Raw genomic sequence first — 9,561 nt, 5'->3', positions numbered from 1 at the left:
TTTTTTTTTTTTTTTTTTGAAAGAAAGAAGATGAAAAGATAGTAGATGAAAGAAAGAAAATAAAAAGATAGAAGATGAAAGAAAAAGATGAAAAGATGGATAGATGCGAAGATGAAAGGTTTTGATTAGAAGAATACCAAAAGTCCTTGAGCGGGCTCTGATACCACTTAATGTGATTCTTGATGCTTTGATACCACTTGATGTGATTCTCGCAAGGAATCGACGCTCTAAGGTAGGTAGACTGATAATCCTAGAAATCCGATGGCTCGCGAAGCTGGATGATAGGGCGTAAGATAAACTCGAAAATCTTTATGCCCCAAACTCTCTTAAAACAAACCAAACAAAGCAAGGCGGTGGAGCTTTAGATAGAAGCTTCGCGGAAACAGATGACAAGGCGTGAGATGAATCCCGAAAATCCTTGTGCCCTAGACTCTCTTATAACGACTCTTCAATCCTCAGCTAGTGAATGGCAACGTCAAGTGCTGTGGAATCACTTGATATACCGAAAACTCTTTGATGTAACCCACCAAGAAGAAAGAACAAGTTCCAAAGGAACAAAGGAGTTTACCACTCTCAAATGAAAGATAAAAGATTTCTTGATTGAATGCCTTTCTCATATGAGATTACATGTGTTTATATAGGGATAGTTTGGTCACAAAGCCAAGTATTGATTATTCTTTAAACTAAAAACATTAAAGATACTAAGTTGAATGAAGACCAAACTCTTGGTGCATGTTTCCTTCCTCCAAAGTGACTTTTGGTGCATGTATCTCTTATTTTTGTCACTCTTCTTAGACCCAAAATAAAGTGATTATTTTGGGCTTTCATGAGCTTGTATTAGGCTCAAAGTGGACTGGATTTGATAGATATCATCCCAATAACAACTTCCCATGTTCTCTTTGCTCCAAATATCTTCAAATATCAACTGAACAGCTCCAGCAAGCTGTTTGGTCTTTGCCCTTGTCATTGGTCCAACTGGTACAAGCATAGCATCCTCAGGAACAAACTCAGCTTCCACTTGATCATCATTGCTTTCCATTATCATATCACCCCCATACATCAGAAGTTGACTGAACTCCAAGTCTAACTCGCGCACTGTCCAAGTCCCTTGAGATAGCTGAAGGAACTACACCCCCAACCGGTCTAGTGCCTCTCTAGGAAAATACTTGCGGTTTAACTCCAAGAAGAAGTCAGCCCAAAACATCTCCCTTTGCACTCTCCTAGCAGCCACAATACTCCACCACAATTGAGCATCACCAGTAAGGTTGTGAACCGCTTTATCCAGCCAAAACTTCTCAGGACATCTGAGAGACTGGAAGTTACGTTCCACTCTTGTCCTCCACTCTTGTCCTCCCGAAAACCGCTCGGTACCAATGTTGTTCATCTCTCCCAGCATACTGACATAACGAGAATGAACTCCTACATCCGCAGCCACTGGCTGCTGCACCCCTGCCGCCACTGGCGGCACTACCTGTGCCTGAGCCGGTACCACTCCCAGTATCCGCTGCAACAACTGTGTCAACAACCCCTACTCCAGGGGCTCCACCTGCTGGGACTCCCACACCCGTAACCCTAGCCTCACCAGCCAGACCAGCACCGACACCGCCCACACCGACTCCATCAGCACCTACGGTCCTGTCAGTACCCTCGGCCACACTCGTGGACCCCTCCTGAAAGCCCTGCGACTCGCTGACACCCTCAGCTGTCTCACTCTGGTCCACAGTCTCACTAACTGTTGGGACTCTGCTCCTACCACGACCACGTCCGCGTCCACGACAACGTCCGCGTCCATGACCACGTCTGCGCCCTCGACCACGACCAGCAACATCACCCTCTCTAACCATCTGCACTACCATGAACAGAAGGCTAAGCACACAATTATACATAATACAAAAACATAAACTCACTGTGGAATCACACTGTAGGCTCAAAGAGGATGTTCTAGGACTCCATGCCACACACAATTGACTAACTCACATAATCAATCAAAGCATGCAATCCCGACATCAACAACAGAAACCTAGTGAACCCAAACGTAGAACCGTAAGGGCTCTGATACCAAACTAAAGCGACCCGACCCGTATTTTTTGTTTTTAAAATAATAAATTTAATAATATTAATAAATACTCTAGACTAGTGGTCCCATACCCACTAGCCACCTAACCACAATCAAAACCAAATAGCGGAAAATATCCAATAACCAGCATTAATTCATAATAAATAACCAAACCACATGAATCAAAGAACCAGCAATCCTAAACAATGTACTAATGACTCAACTCTAACAACCTAGCATAACCAGACAACCACCAAATGAGACACTAGAACATCCTCCTCTTCATTGCCTTGATTCCACGATCGCATTTTTCCTTTACATGCACCACAAACACAAATTGCAATGCATGAGTATTTTATAAACACTCAGTAAGGCGATCCTCCCATCTACTGGGCTATACATACAAGCAGTAGAGACATCTCTAACCATCAACCAACAATCAATAACCAAACAACAACAAACTAGGACTTTGCATAGACCGACACCAACTGGGGTTGCAACGACCGACACAAGCTTGCATCGACCGATACAAGGTACACTTGCATCGACGGACACATGCTCGACATTTCACGAAATCCCTAATTGCATCGACCGACGCCTCCACATGACATCGACCGATGCTCCTAGGTCAATTTGCACCGTCCTCGCATTGCATTGACCGACGCACATGCCGAGCATCATTTTCGTCAAAGCTTCTCATCGGATCTTTGTTCCTACAAACGTCAAACTCGATCCCAAGCCACAAGAAAGCCTCACGAAGCCTTAACTAACAATCTAACAAGCCACATAACACATAAACAAGCAGATCATGCACTTACCTTTGCCACAGAAGATTCTGAACCTCAAACAAGAAGGGAAACGCTCCTAGGAAGCTCCTACAACGATCCCAGCTATAGATCTCTACAGAAATCTCCTCAAAACTCAAGAACAGCAAGAACTCCTTTTCCCTCTTTCCTTTCTCTGCAGAAACGACCAAACTTGACCAAACCCTCGAGTTTCTGCTTTTATCAGTGATTCCAAGGTTTTCCTAACCCCAAAACGAAACATTTAACTTAAACTCGTCTGCACAAAACCGACCTTGCATCGACCGATGCACATAGTGGATTCTTTGTTTGTACAAGGGAATGGCTCTGAAGTCTGAAGAATGATGTTTCTTGATAACAGGATTTTCACCCAGGGTATCAATTCCCTATGCACTTGTAGTACAAAGGGTTATCAATCCAAATGGTTGTTTATGCTAGCAGGAAGGATGCAATCAGAACAATGCAAGTCAAGCCAAGAAAAAGATGGTTTTGATCTAACAATCCTAGAATAAATAAAGAAAGAATATAAACAAGAAACCACACGACCTAAACACTCGATGAAAGCATTCGAGTACAGGATCGGGTGGGGTGATCGAGTAAGCAAAGAAGGTATGAACAACTTGAGGTGTTACTCGAAGCAGGTGATCGTGTACCTGTTCGGGTAATGGAACGAGAGATGAATAAAAATGCAAGCAATTAAAATACGAAACCTTCCAAGGATGGGGTAATCGAATTCTAAGTGTTCCTGACCAATACAGATGTCTTACATGCCTCAAGCAAATATTCCCTAGACAATGAATCGCTAAAACCTTGTCAAAACACGCTCGTGATAGAAACAATCAACCTTGATCACTCCCCTACCCAACTCTCGTTGGAGAAACATGACCAAGCAGGCAATAAGAACCGATTCATTATTGTCAATAAACCCCTTACTCATCTAATCTCTTAGGCTAAGTGAGTAAATCTCTAGCATTGGTTGATTCAAGCATTTCATCTACACCTCTCGGTGGTAAAACACCTTAGATCTAATCTCAACCTCTCGGTTTGTTGACAGCATTAAGAACACCAACCTAGAAGGACATCTATAAAATATATACAATCAAACTAAGACATCCTAACCGATCTAGAACACAAAATCATCTATCCCATCCCTAGAAACTTTTCTACACTACTCGGAAATCATAGCAAGAAACATAAAAGCATATATGAACGAAAATTGCATTGTGTTCAAAGATAGAGTAGAGAAATAAGAGTACAAAGTAGAAATATAAAGAAATGACAAAAAGATATAAAATAAATCCTATCAAAAAGTGAAAAGTGTTTTGAGTCGCTCAGTCCTCTCACAGAAGCTCTCGCTCTCTATTTTTTGGGTCTGCGGTGTGCTTGTTTGCGAGGAAGAAGAGGGGGTTTATATATGGAAACCCCTTTGACCTAGCTTCCCAGTCATGCCTGAGGGTCTACTCGATGGGTTACACGAGGATAAGGTCGGGTTACTCCTCGGGTAGATCTTCGGGTTGTTCTTCCTGCTCTTGGATCCTCCTCGATCGTGTTGGGGTTCAGACTGTTCTTCCAGCTCGATGGCTCCTTCGGGTACATGCTCGGATTTGTCCTTGTTTCTCCCCATTTTAGACTCTAAATCACTTGTTTTCATCCAAAGTATGCAAATGCAAGAATGCAACACCTAAATGGCCTAAAAGTGAATTCTTACACTTAATGACCTAAAAATGCTAAGGTAAAGGTATAAACAATGCAAAATATGGACAAAAAATGATGCTAAAAACATGTAAATTAGAGAGTTATCACTTCTTCTTCTGTAGGAGCGTAAATGTCAATTGCTATCATAAGTGGACTTTGCTTCATTATCTCTAAATGTTGTTGCTATCATATGTGTTGTGTCTTTTGTGGTTACTCTTAAAACCCATCGTATGATCAACTGAACTAATTGACTCGATGAAACCTAACTTTTAATACCAAAACCGAAAATTTTCATTCTAACAATCTTTACAATGTATATGAGTTATTAAAACTTTGGAGACAACCGTTTTGCTCCAAGGAGATCAATACAGTAAAAGTAGAAAGTATTTCTCTTCAGGTGATGACACCTTAAAATTTTGGAGAAACCTGGAGCTGGCACATCATTTAAAACATGTGACTAATCAAAACATAAGAATTGAACAACTCAGCATATTCATCCAATAATAAATTTTCTTTTTTTTCCTCTATTCCACGTGTACACATGTGAAGCGTAATATAACAGTTTTGTCATTTAAAAGCTCTCCAACGCTTAAACAGTTTTGTTTTTATATAAAGCTTGAATAAATTTTTTAATCAAGTTACTTCTCGATTTTATGCAAGAGTTATGTTGGATGATAGTAATTCAAAATTCTCCAAAAAAGATAGAAAAATAAATCTATCAGTAAATTTCTAGAGGGTTATCAAATGGATTGTAATTTTGTAATTTTTCTAGCTACAAGGTTACATATCAGATAAAAAAAAATACTATTGTGCAAATAATATAAAGAAAAATGACTCCACTGGTGCTGCTGCTTTCAAGCAAAACGCATATATCCATCCCTTAATTATATTCTAGTGTTTGTTTTTATGTGTCAGAAATTGGCTACAAGAAATTTCTAAATTCGTTACGAACTTTTTAATCATGAATATTATTTATAGAATCAGAGGAAAACTCTAATGTTGATTTTGGGAAAAACCTTTGTTGTATTTTGGTTGATTAACTCGAATAATCTGAAATTTTTCTCAAGTATATTCGGCTAAGCAAGTTACGATTGAGGCTGCTACCTTAGAAATACTATGATAGTATGATCTATGTGATTTTTTTTCCATCATATGTGTATATATACTTATATGGTTTCTTTTATGTGTCTTTTATTTGATTTGATGGTTTTAGAACATTTGAAGAGTTGAGGGAACTTGATATTTTCTCCATGAAGGAACACAAAGTTCTTTAAAGATAATGGTAAGGTATTATTTGTAATCTAACATCATTTTAGCAGTTTATTTTATTCTAAATAACAATCCGCACTATGTGCAGAGTAAAATAATTATTAAATAATTTTACTATAATTTATATATACAAAATCTATAATATTTCTCTATAAAATTATTATTTGGGATCTAAATTTTATTTGTGTAGTATATATTTTTCATTTTTATTTGAATATATAAAATTCTTGTATAATAATTAAGATTTAACATATGGAAATTCTTATAATATGAATTTTATATTATCTCACCATATGAATCAAGAGTTCTTAAAATTTTATGAAAATTTAAGTAAGTGATACAATTAAGTTATAAAGAAAATAAAATAATTAAAATTTGGGTGTCATGTAAAAAAATACAATCGTATGTAAATAGAAATACTATGAAAAATTGAGGACGAATAAAGAAATCATTTCTCGAGCTTTGTAAGCGCAACACGTCAGTATTTTTTTGTTTTTGTGAGAAAACTTATACATATAAGGGATATGAACCAAACTAGAGTCTAGAGTAATCTCTCAAGCGTGATTGGAGGATAAACTCTCTTTGTGAAGCACTGAAGCATATATAAACTAGAGTAAGTCAGTTACGTATTATCAAAAAAAAATATCATATGTCTTTCTTATTGCTTATACATTTACTATGTGATTTCTTTTCATAGGATTGCAGTGTTTGAATTTTGGCTTGTGATAACAAAGGTTCCTTGTCTCTCAAGATTTACATATAGGAACACCAATGACAAATTAAATAATGTTTAAGATCGAAAACCGAATGTATTAAATTCAAGAAAACTAAATCATTTATAACTTTTTAAATAACTTTGACAATTAACATAATCTTTATAATTGTTGTATACAATTTAACATAATTATAGTATTTAAATAATAACACAAAACCAAACTAAAGTAAAAAATATGTCTAATTACTTTGACATATGTAGACAACAAACAAATAAAAAAGAATAGGTAATTTACAAAAAGAAACAAACAAATAATAACGTAAGAACAACACAAACTATATAAACTTAGATGATTTAAATTTGTAAAATACAAAAAAATACACCACAAAATAAAACTACACTAATATATTTCGCATAACAAGTAATAGGAGAAAAAACATATCATACAGTAGAGTTAAGCCAATTATACGATTAAATTTACCCGACTCAAATGTAAAGATTGTAATAACAAATACTATAGAGTTACAAACCATTGTAGGTTTTTTTTCCAGTCCATTTCTATATTTTATCATTGTGTAAACATAATTTTTATGATTAATTTAATTCCAAAAAATTAAAAATCATATTTTTAACACCAAATGTATTTCAAAATGTATAGAATAACATCTCGCGGCATCGTTTTGGTCTAACCTAGTTGTTTTTAATAAAAATATACGGCAAAACTTTCTCTCTCTTCTTTCTCTCAAATCTTTGAGAGAGAGAAAGCTGTTGTATAATATTTCGGCGACTATTATCGCCGATTTTTATTTCCGGCTAAGTCCGGTTTATCTTTCTCGCTTATATGCAAGTTCTTCTTAGCCCTTATGGCTAAGTTTTGTGTTTTATTTTCCTTTTGCAGACCCAAATAGATCTCTTTAAAGTTGAAGAGGTAAAAGCTGAGTGGTGTTTTAGAGGATTTGGATCATTAGATTGCTCAATTCCAATCAAGAAGAGAGTAAATCCTCATACTCATACTAGTGGCCGTAATTGGCATTGTATGATGGTTTCTTACTAAATTTGTGAATCGTGATGGGAGGAATTCTGTGGAGGGTGAAGAACAGTTTAGGAGAGCAAAGTTTTGCGACTAATCTTATATCTAGCCATCTGACATTTTCCAGTGCTTCACAGATCTGAAGATTCATGAGGCTTTGTTTCTTAACATTCGGAGGAAGATGCATAAGGAAAGTGGTGATATTTGGGGTAAGACGAATTTGATAGCCGGAATTTTTGGACCTGATCGGAGACTCAGCTCCGATGGTAGGCAGTGACGACTCGGTCGTTTTCCACCCCAACTTCGTAGTTTAACACGTGTCCAATATGTGTCCATTTCTAAACCTATTTGTGTTTTGCTGTATTTTGTATTAGACTATAATGATTGGGCTTTAGTTTGTTGGGCTTTTCACCTTGTATCTCTCCTGTATGATCCCCATCTTAGACTTAATTAACGAAAATTTGCCGACAAAAAAATATATACACAATGAAAAGGGGTATTTTTGAAAATATATACAATGAAAGAGTATTTTTGAAAAGTGATATATAAAAAGAGGTATTTTTGAAAATGCTCTTTTTAATAAACTATCAAGAATATATTTTTTTCAAAACTACCCTAATGTTTTTTTCCTTCTAGATGTTTTAAAAAAATGGTAATATAAAATCATGAAAAATACAATTTATAACTTTTTAAAATTAAATATGTAATTTTATTTTTAGGTGAAGACAGAACTTGTCTTTTAGACAATAGAAAGTTAGTTTAGAAAATTTCCACGAAAAAGAATAAAAGAAATAGTTTAGAAAAGAAAGAAAAAAGCATATGGTAGTTTTCAAAATATATACCATAGATAAGGTAATTAATGCGTAAATATGATATATATGTTTTTGGTTTTTGGTAGGAGAATAAGAAATATATATTAAGTGCATGTATTTAATCTGGTGGATATAAAATAATAAAAATAACTCCATTATTGGTATGGGTTATTTCTATTCAGGTTAGATAGTAGAGTGATCATAGTAACCAAAATTTTATATAGTAGATGTTTGCGTAATGCATAACTTAATTTGATAAGAAAATATTTAAAAGTTGTGAAAATGATAAACTACTAATATATATATATATATATATATATATATATATATATATATATATGTGAGTCATAGTGTGTAATGTTTTTTAAGATATTTAGGTTCGGTTCTACTCGGAAAGAACTCAGAATCAAATCAGAACTATCCATCTCAGAATCTAATAACTGGGAATCAATGTTGTGCCAATAAACCCTACAATATAATCAACCATAAAGATCCATGTAATATAGGGATCAATTACAAAGTTTAAAATAACCTGTAAAAATGGAAAAAGTATTAAATTATCAATTGAAAAAGAACTATATTTTATTATGGCAACATCACCTTTCTAGTTAATTAGATACAGTAAAATCTCTATAAATTAATAATGTTATAAAATGATATTAAATTATCTAGGTCCTCAAATTATCTAGGTCCTCAGTTCTTAAAGATTCTGCATATGCATTTATCACATGACCGGATGTGTTTAAAAACGAAAGTCAATTAGTGTGAAAATTTAGACAGTATATGTTGTTATCCGTGTACGATAGATCACACTCACATATCACAGTTTTCACGCCTTCTTGGTTAATCATAGTAGAGTCTACCAAGGGCAAGCAGTGGCGGACCTATTAAGGGGAAAAGGGGGTTCAATTGACCCTATAAATATTGAAATTAAGATTTTTTGTATAGAAATCTTAGTGTGATAGTTAGAACATATGGTAAATAATAGGCTTTGACACCCCTAAACTAGGGTTCAATCCTCCCTATGATCCAGGTAAAATAATTTCTGGGTCGGCCAATGAGGACAAACCTATCCGTCATTTTTTGAGGAGTGTCTTTTAATAAAAAAACAAACAAAAAATAAAAAAAAAACTGAGGAAAAAGAGAGATACAAGGTCTCGCAGCAGATTCAGAGATGCACT

This window comes from Camelina sativa, chromosome 3 (genome assembly GCF_000633955.1).
Source record: "Camelina sativa cultivar DH55 chromosome 3, Cs, whole genome shotgun sequence".
NCBI lineage: Eukaryota > Viridiplantae > Streptophyta > Magnoliopsida > Brassicales > Brassicaceae > Camelina > Camelina sativa.
This window is presented reverse-complemented; position numbering follows the sequence as displayed.